The sequence below is a fragment of the Cololabis saira genome, chromosome 17 (genome assembly GCF_033807715.1).
Source record: "Cololabis saira isolate AMF1-May2022 chromosome 17, fColSai1.1, whole genome shotgun sequence".
Taxonomy (NCBI): domain Eukaryota; kingdom Metazoa; phylum Chordata; class Actinopteri; order Beloniformes; family Belonidae; genus Cololabis; species Cololabis saira.
The window spans coordinates 12237467-12256663 of NC_084603.1; the positions used below are offsets into that span (position 1 = coordinate 12237467).

The 19197-nt window shown below is 44.0% G+C and overlaps 9 non-coding genes across 9 annotated transcripts; 7 read left to right on the top strand and 2 right to left on the bottom strand.

Moving 5' to 3' along the window:
• The first annotated feature begins 48 nt into the window (after nt 1–48).
• Nucleotides 49–142, top strand: trnai-uau (transfer RNA isoleucine (anticodon UAU)). The gene is made up of 2 exons: nt 49–86; nt 107–142. It is a non-coding gene; the product is annotated as a tRNA-Ile (tRNA).
• A 9281-nt stretch (nt 143–9423) lies between these two features.
• Nucleotides 9424–9517, bottom strand: trnai-uau (transfer RNA isoleucine (anticodon UAU)). The gene is made up of 2 exons: nt 9480–9517; nt 9424–9459 (listed from the first exon to the last, which is right to left on the bottom strand). It is a non-coding gene; the product is annotated as a tRNA-Ile (tRNA).
• Nucleotides 9518–11144: 1627 nt separating this feature from the next.
• trnai-uau (transfer RNA isoleucine (anticodon UAU)) lies at nt 11145–11238 on the bottom strand. Its single transcript has 2 exons — nt 11201–11238; nt 11145–11180 (listed from the first exon to the last, which is right to left on the bottom strand). It is a non-coding gene; the product is annotated as a tRNA-Ile (tRNA).
• A 1550-nt stretch (nt 11239–12788) lies between these two features.
• Nucleotides 12789–12882, top strand: trnai-uau (transfer RNA isoleucine (anticodon UAU)). The gene is made up of 2 exons: nt 12789–12826; nt 12847–12882. It is a non-coding gene; the product is annotated as a tRNA-Ile (tRNA).
• Nucleotides 12883–13483: 601 nt separating this feature from the next.
• On the top strand, nt 13484–13577 carry trnai-uau (transfer RNA isoleucine (anticodon UAU)). Its single transcript has 2 exons — nt 13484–13521; nt 13542–13577. It is a non-coding gene; the product is annotated as a tRNA-Ile (tRNA).
• Nucleotides 13578–14052: 475 nt separating this feature from the next.
• trnai-uau (transfer RNA isoleucine (anticodon UAU)) lies at nt 14053–14146 on the top strand. Its single transcript has 2 exons — nt 14053–14090; nt 14111–14146. It is a non-coding gene; the product is annotated as a tRNA-Ile (tRNA).
• A 1213-nt stretch (nt 14147–15359) lies between these two features.
• On the top strand, nt 15360–15453 carry trnai-uau (transfer RNA isoleucine (anticodon UAU)). Its single transcript has 2 exons — nt 15360–15397; nt 15418–15453. It is a non-coding gene; the product is annotated as a tRNA-Ile (tRNA).
• Nucleotides 15454–15916: 463 nt separating this feature from the next.
• trnai-uau (transfer RNA isoleucine (anticodon UAU)) lies at nt 15917–16010 on the top strand. The gene is made up of 2 exons: nt 15917–15954; nt 15975–16010. It is a non-coding gene; the product is annotated as a tRNA-Ile (tRNA).
• Nucleotides 16011–17223: 1213 nt separating this feature from the next.
• On the top strand, nt 17224–17317 carry trnai-uau (transfer RNA isoleucine (anticodon UAU)). The gene is made up of 2 exons: nt 17224–17261; nt 17282–17317. It is a non-coding gene; the product is annotated as a tRNA-Ile (tRNA).
• The last annotated feature ends 1880 nt before the right edge of the window (nt 17318–19197 follow it).

The window sequence follows — 19197 nt, forward strand, 5'->3', positions numbered from 1 at the left end:
TCTCAGACAAGGCTGCGTTCAAATCACTTCTATATTTTGACTTTCAGCGCTCCAGTGGCGCAATCGGTCAGCGCACGGTACTTATAAGACAGTATCCTGTTGAGCAATGCCGAGGTTGTGAGTTCGAGCCTCACCTGGAGCATTTCTGGACTGTAGGCAATATCTTTGGTCTGTTCTGAGAGCAGAGGTGGTTTCCTTCCTTCATAAGATGTAAACATTGTCCCCACAAACCTAGAAATTTACAGTCATTTAAAGGAGTAGTTTTAAATCTTCTTTCAGTTCATTCTCAGACTTGACTGTGTCACAGCCTGCTGGACGTGAAACCTGTTTACTGCAAAACTTTATGAATCACAAAACCATCCATCCCTCCATCCATCCATTTCAGGGTCACAGGTTTCTGCTGGAGCCGATCCAAGATGTCTTTGGGTTAAAGGCGGGGGTTTATCCTCAACAGTTATACTGCAGGGTCAATTCAGACCAACAACCACACACACTCTCTCCAACTCACATCCTGACAATCAAAATAAGAAAAAAAAGAAATGAAACGAAATAACCCCTTATATACTTTACGTCTTTCTGAAAGCTGAACATCCTGGCTCCAGTGATTTTGATGATTGGTGTTTAATCATTCGTATCACTTCTATATCTTCACTTTCAGAGCTCCAGTGGCGCAATCGGTCAGCGCAAGGTACTTATAAGACAGTATCCTGTTGAGCAATGCCGACGTTGGGAGTTCGAGCCTCACCTGGAGCATTTCTGAACTATAGATAACAACTTCCATCTGTTCTGTTTTTATTTTTTTTTATTTTTTTTATTTATTTATTTTTTTTTCTTCCCTTGTCTGCACACATATTAATGATTGATACCATGACGGTAGAAACCAAAAGTATATATATGTGCATTATTACTATATTTAATATATATACATATATATACGCATACATATGCGTACACATACATGGGGGTGACGACATCCACTGCCAATCCAGGAAGCAGGAACACACGGAAACACACGTCAAGCACTGGAAATCTGCAACAAAAAAACCACAAACAAAGCACGAAACCGGCACGGAGCCAACCAAAACAATAACAGCAATCGACCTAAATCTTGAGATCTGATCGCAGTCTGAGCTAAGCTATCGCTACCGCTACCTAAACCCAAAAACTAGAGAGCCAGCATGCAGGTGAACCCAGGCCACCGGCAACCCCACAGAGGGGAGAAGTAGGAGGGAGGCAACCCACCGCCTGCGAGGCCCCCACGGCGCGGGAAGAAGCAGCCAGGGATCCCGCGGCGGCAGAGGCAGCGGCGGGGGCCGGAGACGGGCCCGGAGAGAGGGAACCCCCCAACAGGGCGACACCCGTGCAGGCCCGACAACGGAGGGCCCCAGACCCAGGCATCCCATTCATTCATCCATTCACCTATCCGATATCTATACTAATAATAATATGATATACTATACATAATAACAATACTAATAATAATACTAATAATAATAATAATAATAATAATAATAATAATCTTTGTATCTTTGTTCTAACTTCCATCTGTTCTAAGAGCAGAGGTGGTTTCCTTCCTTCAAAAATAGTGGAGCTTGTCCCCAAAAACCTAGAATGTAATTGTTTTGCCCTCAGTTTAAGTTCATGCTTTAATTTCATGTAAGATGTGTAATATCCATTCTTTTGCTTTAATTTATAGAAACCTGATGATGTGCTCTTATTTTTAATGCTAAGCTTTTATTTTGAAACAGTATCTGTGTGTAGCAATGCGTTATGGGATAGAGAAGCACCATTTTCTAATTAGACTCCATCAGGAAAATAAGCAGAGAAGCACATGGTGAAAGTTTTTGCTGTTTTCATCCTTTTTTGACACCCTCGAAAGCAATGGCTGTAAGTTTGAACAACATTTATTATTTATATACAGTTTTGTTTGGTTTATGTGAAGTTTGAAGCTAAAATAATTCATTTTGGTGAAGATTGATAATGCAATGCATCTTAATATGCATCTTAATATATGACCAGCATATATTGTGTCACTAAGTGATGTTAGCAGTTATTGGCCAACTTTGTTAAAGCCATAGAGTAATTTTTCTATTATATCTAAGAAATATCTGTCTTTTTGTTTCCTGTTTATTACAGTTTCACTCGTAGTTTTCACCTGTCATGCTGAAGATTATTGCCAATAAAAGGAGCAGGGCGCTCGCTTTCCTGGCTCGTGAAAATCGAGTTTGGCTGTCTGTTCAACTTCGTTAACATACTGGAAGTATTTAAACACGATTGTGGGAACAGAACAGTGAAAAGCCATACCATCAGTGGGTGCAGAGAAAATACGGAGACACAGTCATGGAGCCTGTATCTAAAATCAGTGACAAAGATGAAAAGATTGAAAAAGAATCTAGCAGTAGTTCATCTTTCACTAAGGCGTCAATTAAGACAGCATCAAAATCTGCCTCTAAACGCTCTTCGCGTTCTTCTAAGTCGTCTGTCATGGAAGCAGCTGCCATGGCCAGAGCCTCCGCCGAAGCGGCACATGCTAAAGTGGCCTATGCTAAAAAGCAGCAGGAAATAAAAAAACAGAAAGCTAAACTAGAGCTACAAAAGGCTACACTAGATGCAGATTTGGATGTTTTGGAGATTGAAGGAGAAGCAGAAGCTGCTCGAGTTAAAGCTGAGGCTTTAGAAGAAGCTGCAGGTGTGGTGGACGAAGATAGACAGAGTGAACGCAGTGATGTCCCACCACAGGTGGTCAAACAGAGAACAGAAGAGTATGTGCAACGCCTAACACAGCTCCATACTCAAGATTCTGCTTCACTAAATAAGGGAATCTTACATCATGCTAAATATCCCACACAGCAGATATCACCCGTGGACATTAAGAAAAGCCACACGCCTATCTTCAAACCCTCAATATATGAGCGTGCACAGGCAATTGATCACACATTTACACCAGGGCCATCAGGTAGCCCGTACAAACATTATGATCAGCATAATCCTAGACAACAGGATCAACACCCATCTCATGCAGTAAGTTCCTAGCACGCAGAGAGTTAGTGACTACTGGTCTCTCTAAATTTGATGATACACCAGAGAGTTTTAGAGCATGGGAGTCCTCATTCCTCAATGCAACACAGGGCTTGAACCTCACATATAGTGAAGAGTTGGACCTCTTAGTAAAGTGGCTTGGTAAAGAGTCATCAGAGCATGTTAAAAGGATCCGCTCCGTACATGTTACCAATCTCCAAGCTGCTCTCTATCTCTCATGGGAAAGACTTCAAGAATGCTACGCTACACCAGAAATTGTAGAAAGTGCTCTATTTAAAAGACTGGATAGCTTTCCCCGTCTGTCTGCGAGAGACAATGTGAAACTGAGAGAACTCAGTGATCTTCTCACGAAGCTGCTGGCAGCTAAGAATGAAGGACATCTCCCTGGCCTCAACTATCTTGATGCTCCTCGCGGGATAAAGCTGATAGTTGAGAAGCTTCCCCCAGGCCTACAGGAGAAATGGCTCACCATGGGTTCCCGTTACAAGGAAGAGCCTAGGGTGATCTTTCCTCCTTTCTCGTTCTTTGTGGACTTTGTCTATCGCCAGGCTAAGGCTAGAAATGACCCAAGCTTTGTCCTGTCAACTAACAGCCAGTCTTACAGCAAAAGTGAGAATGCTGCACCAAGATACAGTGGGTTCAAGTCTGCTGTATCTGTGCATAAGACAGATGTTTTTGCAACCGCTGACGCAGATCGCACAAGCACAGCAGAGACTTGGAGGAAAGAAAGTGACCCTGCTCGGTTTTGTCCCATCCACAATAAAACACATCCTCTGGCAAAATGTAGAGATTTTAGAATGAAACCATTGCAAGAGCGTAAGAACATTCTGAAAGAACACAAGCGCTGCTTTAAGTGCTGCTCTCCAAACCACCTGGCTAAGGATTGCCAGGCAACGTTGACATGTACTGAATGCGGGAGTGACAGGCACTGCACTGCTATGCATCCTAGCACCTCTCAGCCTCAGCCCCCTCCTTTCTCACCCACACCAGAAGCAAAAGGCAGAACCACAAGACAACGCTCCACTTGAGGTGACATCACGGTGCACTAAAGTCTGTGGTGAAGGTAGCCTCCCTCGGTCCTGTGCAAAGGTGTGCTTGGCACGGGTCTTCCCTAAGGGCCAAGCAGAGCGCTCCATCAAGGTGTACGTCATATTGGACGATCAGAGCAACCGCTCACTGGCCCGCTCTGAGTTCTTCCATCTATTTGGGATTGAAGGCAACCTGTCGCCATATCTGATGAGGACGTGTGCCGGCACAACGGAAATGACTGGAAGGAAAGCGGTGGGCTTTCAAATCGAAGCAGTAAACGGAGGTGAATGCCTGGATCTCCCACCTCTCATTGAGTGCAATGAGATAATGACAAATAAGTCAGAGATACCAACACCAGAGGTGGCACTCGCACATGCACACTTAAAGCACATTGCTCCATACATTCCTGCGCTAGATCCTGATGCTCAGATGATGATCCTGCTGGGGAGAGACATGATACGTGTGCACAAGGTGAGACAGCAAATAAATGGGCCTCACGATTCACCTTTTGCTCAGCGTCTGGACCTAGGCTGGGTAATTGTAGGTGAAGTATGCATTGACAATGCTCACAAGCCAACCGTAAATGTCTTCAGAACCCATATCCTGCAAAATGGACGTCCATCTCTCCTCACTCCTTGTCATAACAGCATCAGTGTCAAAGAGAAACCAAGCTACGGCGGGGAGCACAAGTATGGCCTCCCCGAGCGCACGTCAAAACCCATGCTAGCTGGGGACAAGCTAGGGCATGGGGTGTTCGAACGTACAGATCATGACAACAAGTGTGCCATGTCATTCGAGGATGAAACCTTCTTAAAAATGATGGATGAAGAAGTCCATCAGAACGAACTGAACTACTGGGTGGCTCCTTTGCCATTCAGGTCACCTCGTCCCTTGCTCCCAAACAACAGAGAGCAAGCGTTGTCCCGCCTCAGTTCTTTAAGACGCACTCTAAACAAAAACCCTGAGATGAAAGAGCAGTTTTCCTCCTTTATGGAAAAGCTGTTTGAAAACAAGCATGCAGAAAAGGCACCACCTGTCCCTGAGGAAAACGAATGCTGGTACTTGCCCATTTTTGGGGTGTACCATCCCCAGAAGCCAGGGCAAATACGCGTTGTGTTTGACTCAAGCGCCCAACAGCATGGTGTCTCCCTCAACTCAGTACTGCTGACAGGTCCTGACCTAAACAACACTCTCCTTGGTGTGTTACTACGGTTCAGGAAGGAGCTCTTCGCAGTCACTGCCGACATCCGTCAAATGTTTTACGGATTCCTGGTGAAACATGACCACAGGGATTTCTTAAGATTCCTATGGCATAAGGATAACGACCTGTCCAAGGAGGTAGAAGAGTACCGCATGCGTGTACATGTTTTCGGCAATAGCCCGTCCCCGGCGGTAGCCATATACGGTCTGCGGAGAGCTGCCCAGAAAGGTAAGCCAAAGTTTGGAGCCGACACCTGCCAGTTTGTTGAGCGGCATTTCTACGTGGACGACGGTCTCATATCGCTCCCAACGGAGTCCGCAGCTATAGACCTGATGAAGCGTACCTGTGCATCACTTGCAGAGTCGAACTTGAAACTGCACAAGATCGCATCAAACAGCATCACTGTGATGCAAGCCTTCGATCCAGAAGAACTGGCATCAGACATCAGAGACTTAGGTCTTGACGATGAAACCCTGCCTGCCCAAAGGAGCCTGGGTCTGTGCTGGGACATAAGCACGGATACCTTTACCTTCAAAGTAGCTGTTACTGACAAGCCTTACACTCGCCGAGGGGTGCTATCTGTCGTCAACAGCATCTTTGACCCCTTGGGATTCGCAGCTCCAGTGACCATTAGAGGCAGGTTGTTGTTGCGAGAGCTGTCTAATGGGATTCAGGATTGGGATGCCCCTCTTCCTGAAGAGAAAATGTCCACATGGGATACGTGGAAATCATCACTACAGGAGCTGAGCAGCCTCCATGTCCCGCGCTGCTACATAACGATGTCACTTTCGAGAGCCACATACACAGAGCTGTGCATCTTTTCTGATGCCTCAAACTGGGCCATAGGGGCAGTAGCTTATTTACGAGCTGTCACTGAAGAGGGTCATGGTGAAGTGGGATTTGTGCTTGGAAAAGCAAAACTATCGCCGCTGCCAGAGCCCACAATTCCCCGTCTCGAGCTATGTGGAGCTGTCCTGGCGGTCGAGATGGCGGAGCTCATCTTGGATGAACTAGACCACAAACCAGATGCAGTAAAGTTCTACTGTGATAGCAGGGTGGTCCTAGGATACATCTGCAATAACTCAAAACATTTCCATGTGTATGTGCATAATCGTGTGCATCGTATACGCCAGTCAACGTCCCCTAAGCAGTGGCACTATATCCCTTCAGGTCAGAACCCAGCTGATCTTGCCACCAGGTCTGTACCTGCATCACAGCTCATGGACACTATGTGGTTCAAGGGACCTGACTTCCTTTGCAAGCCTCCAGAGCCTGAAGTGTATGCGCCCTTTGAACTGATAGACCCTGAATTGGATGTGGAAGTCAAACCACAAGTAACTGCTCTCGCTACCCATGTCGAAGCCAGGGGACTCACATCTGAACGTTTCCAGCGGTTTTCCACATGGGAATCCTTACTAAGAGCAGTTGCCTTTCTGATTCACCAGACACGTTCTCGCAAGTCTGGTTCTACAGATGTATCGCAGCACGCTTGTAAGGGATGGCATCAGTGCAGCAAATCCCGCACTCCGGAAGAACTTGCATCTGCCAAGAGGCTCATTCTTGAGTCTGTTCAAAGAGATACATATCCAGACGAGTACGCTGCTCTTCAAGCAAACAAAGAAGTCTGTAGTTCAAGTTCAATCTTGAATCTCGACCCCTACATCAGCGATGGTCTACTGAGGGTGGGAGGACGTCTTAGACACGCTTCTATTGAGTCAGAGATGAAGAACCCAATCATCCTTCCAAGGCAAAGCCATGTAACCAAATTGCTTGTGAAACACCATCACATGGATGTGAAACATCAGGGACGACAGTTCACAGAAGGGGAACTTCTGTGTTTTCTTCTATTCTCCATCACTGCGTAATATGCCACAAACTCAGAGGGAAGATAGAAGTACAGAAGATGGCTGACCTCCCGCCAGAGCGGCTTGACACATCTCCACCTTTCACATACGTGGGCCTAGACGCATTTGGGCCGTGGACAGTGGTCACTCGTCGCACCCGAGGAGGTGCAGCTCACGACAAAAGGTGGGCCATTCTGTTTACATGTATGAGTACCAGGGGTGTACACATTGAGCTTATTGAATCTATGGACACTAGCAGTTGCATTAACGCATTGCGGAGATTCTTTGCAGTTAGAGGTCCAGCAAAGCAACTCTGGTCCGACAGGGGGACCAACTTTGTTGCTGCCAGTTCAGAACCCCGCCGCGCCTGCCCGGCCGCGGCGGGGCTCCGTGGGGGGACACCTGGGGCGGACGGGTCGACTCGGTCTCGCTACCGGGAGGGAGGCGCTGCAAACCCCCCGGTGGTCGGGGGGAGCAGCGCCGCAGAGGCGGGCCCGAAGGAAGCCGAAAGCCGGCCAAAGTGTCTGAAAATCGGGCGAAAGTGGCCAGGACCCAGGGACCCACGAGTCCCCGGACCCGACCCAGGGACCCACGGGTCCCGGGACCCGACCCAGGGACCCACGAGTCCCGGGACCCGACCCAGGGACCCACGAGTCCCGGGACCCGACCCAGGGACCTACGAGTCCCGGGACCCGACCCAGGGACCCACGAGTCCCGGGACCCGACCCAGGGACCCACGAGTCCCGGGACCAGGACCCAGGCACCCAGAGACCCCAGACACTCACACCCAGCCCGCCAAACGCTGCACTGCACCCGGCCAAGACCGGGACCACGTCCCGGTACGGGGGGTAGGCTACTTGGGCGTTCCCTTTGCCTCCTGGACCTCCACGGACCCCAGTTCTCACAAGCACACCGGCCAAACACTGCACTGATCCCGGCCAGGACCGGGGACAGCTCCCGGTACGGGGACTTGTGCTCTCCAGGACCTCCAGGGACCCCAGGACACTCACAGACAGCCCGCCAAACACTGCACCTCGCCGGGGACACCTCGCGCTACGGGGACATTGGCTCTCCAGGACCTCCAGGGACCCCAGTTCTCACAAGCACACCCGCCAAACACTGCACTGAATATGAATAAACGGTTGTTTTTGGTTCGTTTTTTCGTTCCTGTTGACTAGTAATTTCATTTTTCTTATATGAAATAGAAAACGAAAATTAAGCGTATTTTGAATCTTTGTTAAATCATATTAACACAGAAAAAGAAAAAATGCAGTGTAATTCAATATTTGTTTTTTGTTTTAAAAGGAAAATCAAATAAACCAATCGTTTTTTGTTTTTTGATTCCCACTCATGATGGAAAAATCCAATGACCAAAAGATACACGGACCGTGAAAGTTTTTGCTGTTTTCATCCTTTTTTGACACCCTCGAAAGCAATGGCTGTAAGTTTGAACAACATTTATTATTTATATACAGTTTTGTTTGGTTTATGTGAAGTTTGAAGCTAAAATAATTCATTTTGGTGAAGATTGATAATGCAATGCATCTTAATATGCATCTTAATATATGACCAGAATATATTGTGTCACTAAGTGATGTTAGCAGTTATTGGCCAACTTTGTTAAAGCCATAAAGTAATTTTTCTATGATATCTAAGAAATATCTGTCTTTTTGTTTCCTGTTTATTTCAGTTTCACTCGTAGTTTTCACCTGTCATGCTGAAGATTATTGCCAATAAAAGGAGCAGGGCGCTCGCTTTCCTGGCTCGTGAAAATCGAGTTTGGCTGTCTGTTCAACTTCGTTAACATACTGGAAGTATTTAAACACGATTGTGGGAACAGAACAGTAATAGTTTTAAATCTTAAGGCTGAGTTATGGTTCTGACTCAGAACGACGCCCTGCCTACGGCGTGTGGTACGTGCACCTCCCATAAATTGTAACTACACGTCGAGGCGACGCAGACCAAATGCAGACGAGAGGGCTGTGATTGGTTCGCTTGGTAGCAACCCATTTCCGTTTTCCGGTTTGAAGCAGTCGTGAACTTTCAGCACTCTTTTCTTCGTGTATGTGTGATTTTTTTTTTGTTTAGTTTTTTTGCACAATAGTTTTGTGATTTATAAAGTTTTGCAGTAAACAGGTTTCACGTCCAGCAGGCTGTGACACAGTCAAGTCTGAGAATGAGCTGAAAGAAGATTTAAATCTATTACTTTAAACATTTTTAGGTTTGTGGGGACAATGTTTACATCTTATGAAGGAAAGAAACCACTTCTGCTCTCAGAACAGACCAAAGATGTTGTCTATAGTCCAGAAATGCTCCAGGTGAGGCTCGAACTCACAACCTCGGCATTGCTCAACAGGATACTGTCTTATAAGTACCGTGCGCTGACCGATTGCGCCACTGGAGCTCAGAAAGCAAAGATATAGAAGTGATACGAACGCAGCCTCGTCTGAGAGACAACATACAATTCTTTTTAGCACAGGATTAGTTCACAAAAATAAAGTAAAAAACGAAAAAAAAATAATAATTTGGGCAATACCAAGTACCCCCTTATTTATGGGTTTACCCCATTATGGTAAATTGTGGCCAAGTGGTACTGGTCATCAAACCCTGATAAATGCATCATTGGAAGGCGTGCAGACCTTTATAAAAGCAAATATTTTGAAGGTTTTGCCCCAAACGAGACTAACGAGATGTCAAGATCAACACAGTAATGATTAAACACCGATCGTCACAATCACTGGAGCCAGGATGTTCAGCTCTCAGAAAAAGCTTAAAGTATATCAGGGGTAATTTCTTTTCATTTCTTTTTCTTATTTTGATTGTCAGTGTGTGAGTTGGAAAGAGTGTGTGTGGATGTTGATCTGAATTGAACTGTTGAGGATGAAACCTGGCCTTTGCTGTGAGACAGTCGAGTCTGAGAGTGAGCTGAAACATTTACATTGTAGGTTTTAGGGGCCAATTTTTTACCACTTTACAAGGAAGAAAAACACTTTCATTCTCAGAACATCTCAAAGAAGTTGTCCACAGTTCAGAAAATCTGAAAAGGTTTTAAAGGAGCACTTAAGATTGTCCTCCACAGTAAAGAAATACTTCAGATATCAACTCACAAGCAATGTAAAGCAGTTTGTTGTAGGTGACAGCATTTGCTCCAGGTGAGGCTTGAACTCACAACCTCGGCATTGTTCAACAGGTTCCTGTCTTATAAGTACCGTGCGCTGACCGCTTGGACTGGAGCTCTGAAAACTAAGATATAGAAGTGATACGAACGCAGCCTCGTCTGAGACACAACATACAATTATTTTTGGCACAGGATTAGTTCACAAAAATAAAGTCAAAAAAGAAAAAAAAACTCACTTGGCCAATACCAAGTACCCCCTTATTTATGGGTTTACCCCATTATGGTAAGTTGTGGCCAAGTGGTGCTGGTTATCAAACCCTGATAAATGCACCATTGGAAGGCGTGCAGACCTTTATAAAAGCAAATGTTTTGAAGGTTTTGCCCCAAACCCTGAGACTGACGAGATGTCAAGGTCAACACAGTAATGATTAAACACCAATCGTCAAAATCACTGGAGCCAGGATGTTCAGCTTTCAGAAAGACTTAAAGTATATAAGGGGTTATTCCGTTTCATTTCTTTTTTTTTTTTTTCTTATTTTGATTGTCAGGATGTGAATGTGTGAGTTGGAGAGAGTGTGTGTGGTTGTTGGTCTGAATTGACCCTGCAGTATAACTGTTGAGGATGAACCCCCGCCTTTAACCCAAAGAGATCTTGGATCGGCTCCAGCAGAAACCTGTGACCCTGAAATGGATGGATGGTTTTGTGATTCATGAAGTTTTCCAGTAAACAGGTTTCACGTCCAGCAGGCTATGACACAGTCAAGTCTGAGAATGAATTGAAAGAAGATTTAAAACTATTACTTTAAAGGATTGTACATTTCTAGGTTTGTGGGGACAATGTTTACATCTTATGAAGGAAGGAAACCACCTCTGCTCTCAGAACAGACCAAAGATGTTGTCTACAGTCCAGAAATGCTCCAGGTGAGGCTCGAACTCACAACCTCGGCATTGCTCAACAGGATACTGTCTTATAAGTACCGTGCGCTGACCGATTGCGCCACTGGAGCTCAGAAAGTGAAAATATAGAAGTGAAACGAACGCAGCCTCGCCTGAGACACAACATACAATTCTTTTTAGCACAGGATTAGTTCACAAAAATAAAGTCAAAAAAGAAAAAAAAAACTCACTTGGCCAATACCAAGTACCCCCTTATTTATGGGTTTACCCCATTATGGTAAGTTGTGGCCAAGTGGTGCTGGTCATCAAACCCTGATAAATGCACCATTGGAAGGCGTGCAGACCTTTATAAAAGCAAATGTTTTGAAAGTTTTGCCCCTAACGGGACTGACGAGATGTCAAGATCAACACAGTAATGATTAAACACTAATCGTCACAATCACTGGAGCCAGGATGTTCAGCTCTCAGAAAGAATTAAGGGGATCTATTATGAAAAACACGTTTTTTCTTGTTTTAACATATGTGGTCTCCCCTCACCCTGGTATTGCCCAAATGAGTTTTTTTTCTTTTTTGACTTTATTTTTGTGAACTAATCATGTGCTAAAAAGAATTGTATGTTGTCTCTCAGATGAGGCTGCGTTCGTATCACTTCTATATTTTTCCATTCTGAGCTCCAGTGGCGCAATCGGTCAGCGCACGGTACTTATAAGACAGTATCCTGTTGAGCAATGCCAACGCAGAGCCTACGGCGTAGGGTACGTGTCGATTTAACGCAGAACCGTAAATCAGGCTTTAAGATCTGTTTACACCGTGTAACTGAATGCGAGCGTCCGACTATCGCGTCGAGCTGCGTGACATCGGACGCTCTCTGTCCACACTGAAACCATTAAACTCGTGCCAGTTAGGACAGTCCAATACAAAAAAAAATAAAGCAATGGAATTTATTTTGTCCCCGAAGCTCCCTCACATGGGACACGCTTTGTGTACGCAGCCAGCTCTTCAGCCCGGAGAGGTTTTGTTCCTCCCCTGCTACACGTCATTCAGGCAGCCAATCAGCACAGAGCCTCATTATCATAGCCTCCCATCCCCTCAGAATCCCTCACAGAAAATGAGGTTAGAAGCGGTAAAATTAGAGACATGGCCCACAGGCTGAATTTCTGTTTTATGTAGAAAAAACAAGCTTTAGATTGTTTTTAAGACATTCAAGGCCTGTTTAAAATATACATTAAATGCCATAATAGGTCCCCTTTAAATGCACCTTTAAAACTGTTTCAGATTTTCTGAACTGTGGACAATTTCTTTGAGATGTTCTGAGAATGAAGGTGTTTTTCTTCCTTGTAAAGTGGTAAAAATTGGCCCCTAAAACCTACAATGTAAATGTTTCAGCTCACTCTCAGACTCGACTGTGTCAAAGCACAGGCCAGGTTTCATCCTCAACAGTTTAATTGAGACCAACAAGCACACACACTCTCTCCAACTCACACACTGACAATCAAAATAAGAAAAAAAAATGAAAAGAAATAACCCCTTATATACTTTAAGTCTTTCTGAGAGCTGAACATCCTGGCTCCAGTGATTGTGACGATTGATGTTTAATCATTACTGTGTTGACCTTGACATCTCGTCAGTCTCGTTTGTCTTCTATATCTTGACTTTCTGAGCTCCAGTGGCGCAATCGGTCAGCGCACGGTACTTATAAGACAGTATCCTGTTGAGCAATGCCGAGGTTGTGAGTTCAAGCCTCACCTGGAGCATTTCTGGACTGTAGACAACATCTTTGGTCTGTTCTGAGAGCAGAGGTGGTTTCCTTCCTTCATAAGATGTAAACATTGTCCCCACAAACCTAGACTTTTACAGTCCTTTAAAGTAAGAGTTTTAAATCTTTTAGCTCATTCTCAGACTTGACTGTGTCACAGCCTGCTGGAGGTGAAACCTGTTTACTGCAAAACTTTATGAATCACAAAACAAATAAAGTCTTTCTGATATACTTTAAGTCTTTCTGAGAGCTGAACATCCTGGCTCCAGTGATTGTGAGGATTGGTGTTTAATCATTACTGTGTTGACCTTTACATCACGTCAGTCTCGTTTGGGGCAAAACCTTCAAAACATTTGCTTTTATAAAGGTCTGCACGCCTTCCAATGGTGCATTTATCAGGGTTTGATGACCAGCATCACTTGGCCACAACTTACCATAATGGGGTAAACCCATAAATAAGGGGGTACTTGGTATTGGCCAAGTGAGTTTTTTTTCTTTTTTGACTTTATTTTTGTGAACTAATCCTGTGCTAAAAAGAATTGTATGTTGTGTCTCAGGCGAGGCTGCGTTCGTATCACTTCTATATTTTCCCTTTCAGAGCTCCAGTGGCGCAATCGGTCAGCGCACGGTACTTATAAGACAGTATCCTGTTGAGCAATGCCGAGGTTGTGAGATCAAGCCTCACCTGGAGCATTTCTGGACTGTAGACAACATCTTTGGTCTGTTCTGAGAGCAGAGGTGGTTTCCTTCCTTCATAAGATGTAAACATTGTCCCCACAAACCTAGACTTTTACACTCCTTTAAGTAATAATTTTAAATCTTCTTTCAGCTCATTCTCAGACTTGACTGTGTCACAGCCTGCTGGACGTGAAACCTGTTTACTGGAAAACTTTATGAATCACAAAACAAATGAAGTATAAAAAAACAAGATTTAACACGATACTTGTATTATTATTGAATGTTTACATGAATGATAAAGTATATTCTTTTTGTCTTACTGTTGATGAGTCCCCCAGGGTGGGACGGCCTATAGATCTTATTTTCAATATGCACAATCGTTTGCAGATGGTTTTCTCCTTTCTTAGAAAAATAATACAAAACCACAGAAAAAAAAAAAAAAGAACAGAAACAAAAAAATGGCAATGCTTAAAGTTGGCCTGAATACCAAGCTCCAGTGGCGCAATCGGTCAGCGCATGGTACTTATAAGACAGTATCCTGTTGAGCAATGCCGAGGTTGTGAGTTCGAGCCTCACCTGGAGCACTCAGTATCACCTATAACGAAATGGTTTACGTGGCTTGTGAGTAGAGATCTGAAGTCTTTCTTTACTGTGGAGGACAATCTTAAATGCTCCTTTAAAACTGTTTGAGCATTTCTGAACTGTGGACAATTTCTTTGAGAATGAAGGTGTTTTTCTTCCTTGTAAAGTGGTAAAAATTGGCCCCTAAAACCTACAATGTAAATGTTTCAGCTCACTTTCAGACTCGACTGTGTCACAGCAAGACCTGATAGTGCCTTATGTTCCTGTCAGAGCTCTCCGTTCTCGGAGTGCAGGTTTACTCGTAGTTCCTAGAGTATCCAAATGTAGATTTGGAGGGCGGGCCTTCTGCTATCAGGCACCACTACTATGGAACCAACTTCCAATCTGGGTTAAGGAGGCTGACACCACCTGCGGTCCCCACCCCCTGTCATCCCGTTGCTGCTTCCACCTGCCTGCTGTGCTGTTGACGTCCCCGACCGCCAGTCTGGGCCTCGGCAGGAGGGTCCCCCCTTATGAGCCTGGTCCAGCTCAAGGTTTCTTCCCTCCTAAAGGGACGTTTTTCCTTGCCACTGTTTGGCTTAAGGTTTTTCTCCGACTAGGGGAGTTTTTAGCTGCCATTGTTTATGTAATAATTGCTCCGGGTCATGTTCTGGGTCTCTGGAAAGCGTCTAGAGACAACCTTTGTTGTATTAGACGCTATATAAATAAAATTGAATTGAATTGAACAGCACAGGCCAGGCCAGGTTTTATCCTCAACAGTTCAATTAGGACCAACAACCACACACAATCTCTCCAACTCACGCACTGACAATAAAAATAATGAAAAGAAAAATAACCCCTGATATACTTTAAGTCTTTCTGAGAGCTGAACATCCTGGCTCCATTGATTGTGACGATTGGTGTTTAATCATTACTGTGTTGACCTTGACATCACGTCAGTCTCGTTTGGGGCAAAACCTTCAAAACATTTGCTTTTATAAAGGTCTGCACGCCTTCCAATGGTGCATTTATCAGGGTTTGATGACCAGCACCACTTGACCACAATTTACCATAATGAGCTAAACCCATAAATAAGGGGGTACTTGGTATTGGCCAAGTGAGTTTTTTTTTCTTTTTTGACTTTATTTTTGTGAACTAATCCTGTGCTAAAAAGAATTGTATGTTGTGTCTCAGGCGAGGCTGCGTTCGTATCACTTCTATATTTTCCCTTTCTGAGCTCCAGTGGTGCAATCGGTCAGCGCACGGTACTTATAAGACAGTATCCTGTTGAGCAATGCCGAGGTTGTGAGTTCGAGCCTCACCTGGAGCATTTCTGGACTGTAGACAACATCTTTGGTCTGTTCTGAGAGCAGAGGTGGTTTCCTTCCTTCATAAGATGTAAACATTGTCCCCACAAACCTAGACTTTTACACTCCTTTAAGTAATAGTTTTAAATCTTCTTTCAGCTCATTCTCAGACTTGACTGTGTCACAGCCTGCTGGACGTGAAACCTGTTTACTGGAAAACTTTATGAATCACAAAACAAATGAAGTATAAAAAAACAAGATTTAACATGATACTTGTATTATTATTGAATGTTTACATGAATGATAAAGTATATTCTTTTTGTCTTACTGTTGATGAGTCCCCCAGGGTGGGACGGGCTATAGATCTTATTTTCAATATGCACAATCGTTTGCAGATGGTTTTCTCCTTTCTTAGAAAAATGATACAAAACCACATAAAAACAGAAACAAAAAAATGGCAATGCTTAAAGTTGGCCTGAATACCAAGCTCCAGTGGTGCAATCGGTCAGCGCACGGTACTTATAAGACAGTATCCTGTTGAGCAATGCCGAGGTTGTGAGTTCGAGCCTCACCTGGAGCAGTCAGTATCACCTACAACAAAATGCTTTACGTGGCTTGTGAGTAGAGATCTGAAGTCTTTCTTTACTGTGGAGGACAATCTTAAATGCTCCTTTAAAACTGTTTGAGCATTTCTGAACTGTGGACAATTTCTTTGAGAATTAAGGTGTTTTTCTTCCTTGTAAAGTGGTAAAAATTGGCCCCTAAAACCTACAATGTAAATGTTTCAGCTCACTTTCAGACTCGACTGTGTCACAGCAAGACCTGATAGTGCCTTATGTTCCTGTCAGAGCTCTCCGTTCTCGGAGTGCAGGTTTACTCATAGTTCCTAGAGTATCCAAATGTAGATTTGGAGGGCGGGCCTTCTGCTATCAGGCACCACTACTATGGAACCAACTTCCAATCTGGGTTAAGGAGGCTGACACCACCTGCGGTCCCCACCCCCCGTCATCCCGTTGCTGCTTCCACCTGCCTGCTGTGCTGTTGACGTCCCCGACCGCCAGTCTGGCCCTCGGCAGGAGGGTCCCCCCTTATGAGCCTGGTCCAGCTCAAGGTTTCTTCCCTCCTAAAGGGACGTTTTTCCTTGCCACTGTTTGGCTTAAGGTTTTTCTCCGACTAGGGGAGTTTTTAGCTGCCATTGTTTATGTAATAATTGCTCGGGGTCATGTTCTGGGTCTCTGGAAAGCGTCTAGAGACAACCTTTGTTGTATTAGACGCTATATAAATAAAATTGAATTGAATTGAACAGCACAGGCCAGGCGAGGTTTTATCCTCAACAGTTCAATTAGGACCAACAACCACACACAATCTCTCCAACTCACGCACTGACAATAAAAATAATGAAAAGAAAAATAACCCCTGATATACTTTAAGTCTTTCTGAGAGCTGAACATCCTGGCTCCAGTGATTGTGAGGATTGGTGTTTAATCATTACTGTGTTGACCTTGACATCACGTCAGTCTCGTTTGGGGCAAAACCTTCAAAACATTTGCTTTTATAAAGGTCTGCACACCTTCCAATGGTGCATTTATCAGGGTTTGATGACCAGCACCACTTGGCCACAACTTACCATAATAGGGTAAACCCATAAATAAGGGGGTACTTGGTATTGGCCAAGTGAGTTTTTTTTTCTTTTTCGACTTTATTTTTGTGAACTAATCCTGTGCTAAAAAGAATTGTATGTTGTGTCTCAGGCGAGGCTGCGTTCGTATCACTTCTATATTTTCCCTTTCTGAGCTCCAGTGGCGCAATCGGTCAGCGCACGGTACTTATAAGACAGTATCCTGTTGAGCAATGTCGAGGTTGTGAGTTCGAGCCTCACCTGGAGCATTTCTGGACTGTAGACCACCTCTTGGTCTGTTCTGAGAGCAGAGGTGGTTTCCTTCCTTCATAAGATGTAAACATTGTCCCCACAAACCTAGACTTTTACACTCCTTTAAGTAATAGTTTTAAATCTTCTTTCAGCTCATTCTCAGACTTGACTGTGTCACAGCCTGCTGGACGTGAAACCTTTTTACTGGAAAACTTTATGAATCACAAAACAAATGAAGTATAAAAAAACAAGATTTAACACGATACCCTTATTATCATTGAATGTTTACATGAATGATAAAGTATATTCTTTTTGTCTTACTGTTGATGAGTCCCCCAGGGTGGGACGGCCTATAGATCTTATTTTCAATATGCACAATCGTTTGCAGATGATTTTCTCCTTTCTTAGACAAATGATACAAAACCACATAAAAACAGAAACAAAAAAATGGCAATGCTTAAAGTCGGCCTGAATACCAAGCTCCAGTGGCGCAATCGGTCAGCGCACGGTACTTATAAGACAGTATCCTGTTGAGCAATGCCGAGGTTGTGAGTTCGAGCCTCGAACGAAGTGACTTGTGAGTGAAGATCTGAAGTCTTTCTTTACTGTGGAGGACAATCTTAAATGCTCCTTTAAAACTGTTTGAGCATTTCTGAACTGTGGACAATTTCTTTGAGAATTAAGGTGTTTTTCTTCCTTGTAAAGTGGTAAAAATTGGCCCCTAAAACCTAAAATGTAAATGTTTCAGCTCACTTTCAGACTCGACTGTGTCACAGCAAGACCTGATAGTGCCTTATGTTCCTGTCAGAGCTCTCTGTTCTCGCAGTGCAGGTTTACTCGTAGTTCCTAGAGTATCCAAATGTAGATTTGGAGGGCGGGCGTTCTGCTATCAGGCACCACTACTATGGAACCAACTTCCAATCTGGGTTAAGGAGGCTGACACCACCTCCACCTTTAAAACTAAACTTAAAACCTTTCTGTTTAGTAAAGCCTTTAGTTAGTGTTTAGTAAACCTCTAGCTGGTGTTGGTAAATCTCTACGTAGTGTAAACTCTCGTGTGTTAGAGTCCCTCCTGTACAGTGTTGGGCAAGTTACATCCAAAATATAATACATTATATATTACTAGTTACTGTCATTTGAAAGTAATTAGTTACATTACAATATTACTATATCTGAATTGTAATGCGTTACACTACTTGTGTATTACTTTTGAGTTACTTTCAACAAAATAGCAAAAAAAGATAAATCTTGTCCCACTGGCAGATTTTTCTACTTATTTCAAGTGAAAATTTACTTGAAACAGGTGAAAATTGTCAAATAAGTTATTTTTCTGGTGTTATTTTTCTGGTGATGACTCTAAATGTTGAAATAGCAGTAAAACCACATTCATTGATGAAATGACATAAGGGATGGAAAGGGGGGATGGCAGTTTTACAGAGGGGATGATTTGGACTGTTTTTATTTCAGGGATGATGATTTGGACCGTTTTATTTCAGGGATGATTTGGACCGTTTTTATTTCAGGGGGGATGATTTGGACCGTTTTTATTTCAGGGGGGGATGATTTGGACTGTTTTTATTTCAGGGGGGATGATTTGGACTGTTTTTATTTCAGGGGGGATGATTTGGACTGTTTTTATTTCAGGGGGGATGATTTGGACCGTTTTTATTTCAGGGGGGTGATTTGGACCGTTTTAATTTCAGGGGGGATGATTTGGACTGTTTTTATTTCAGGGGGGATGATTTGGACCGTTTTTATTTCAGGGGTGATGATTTGGACTGTTTTTATTTCAGGGGGGGGGGTGATTTGGACCGTTTTAATTTCAGGGGGGGTGCCATCACATCACCCCTCATCCCCCCTCAACTGCTCACACGGAACTCAGAACTTCTTCATAAAT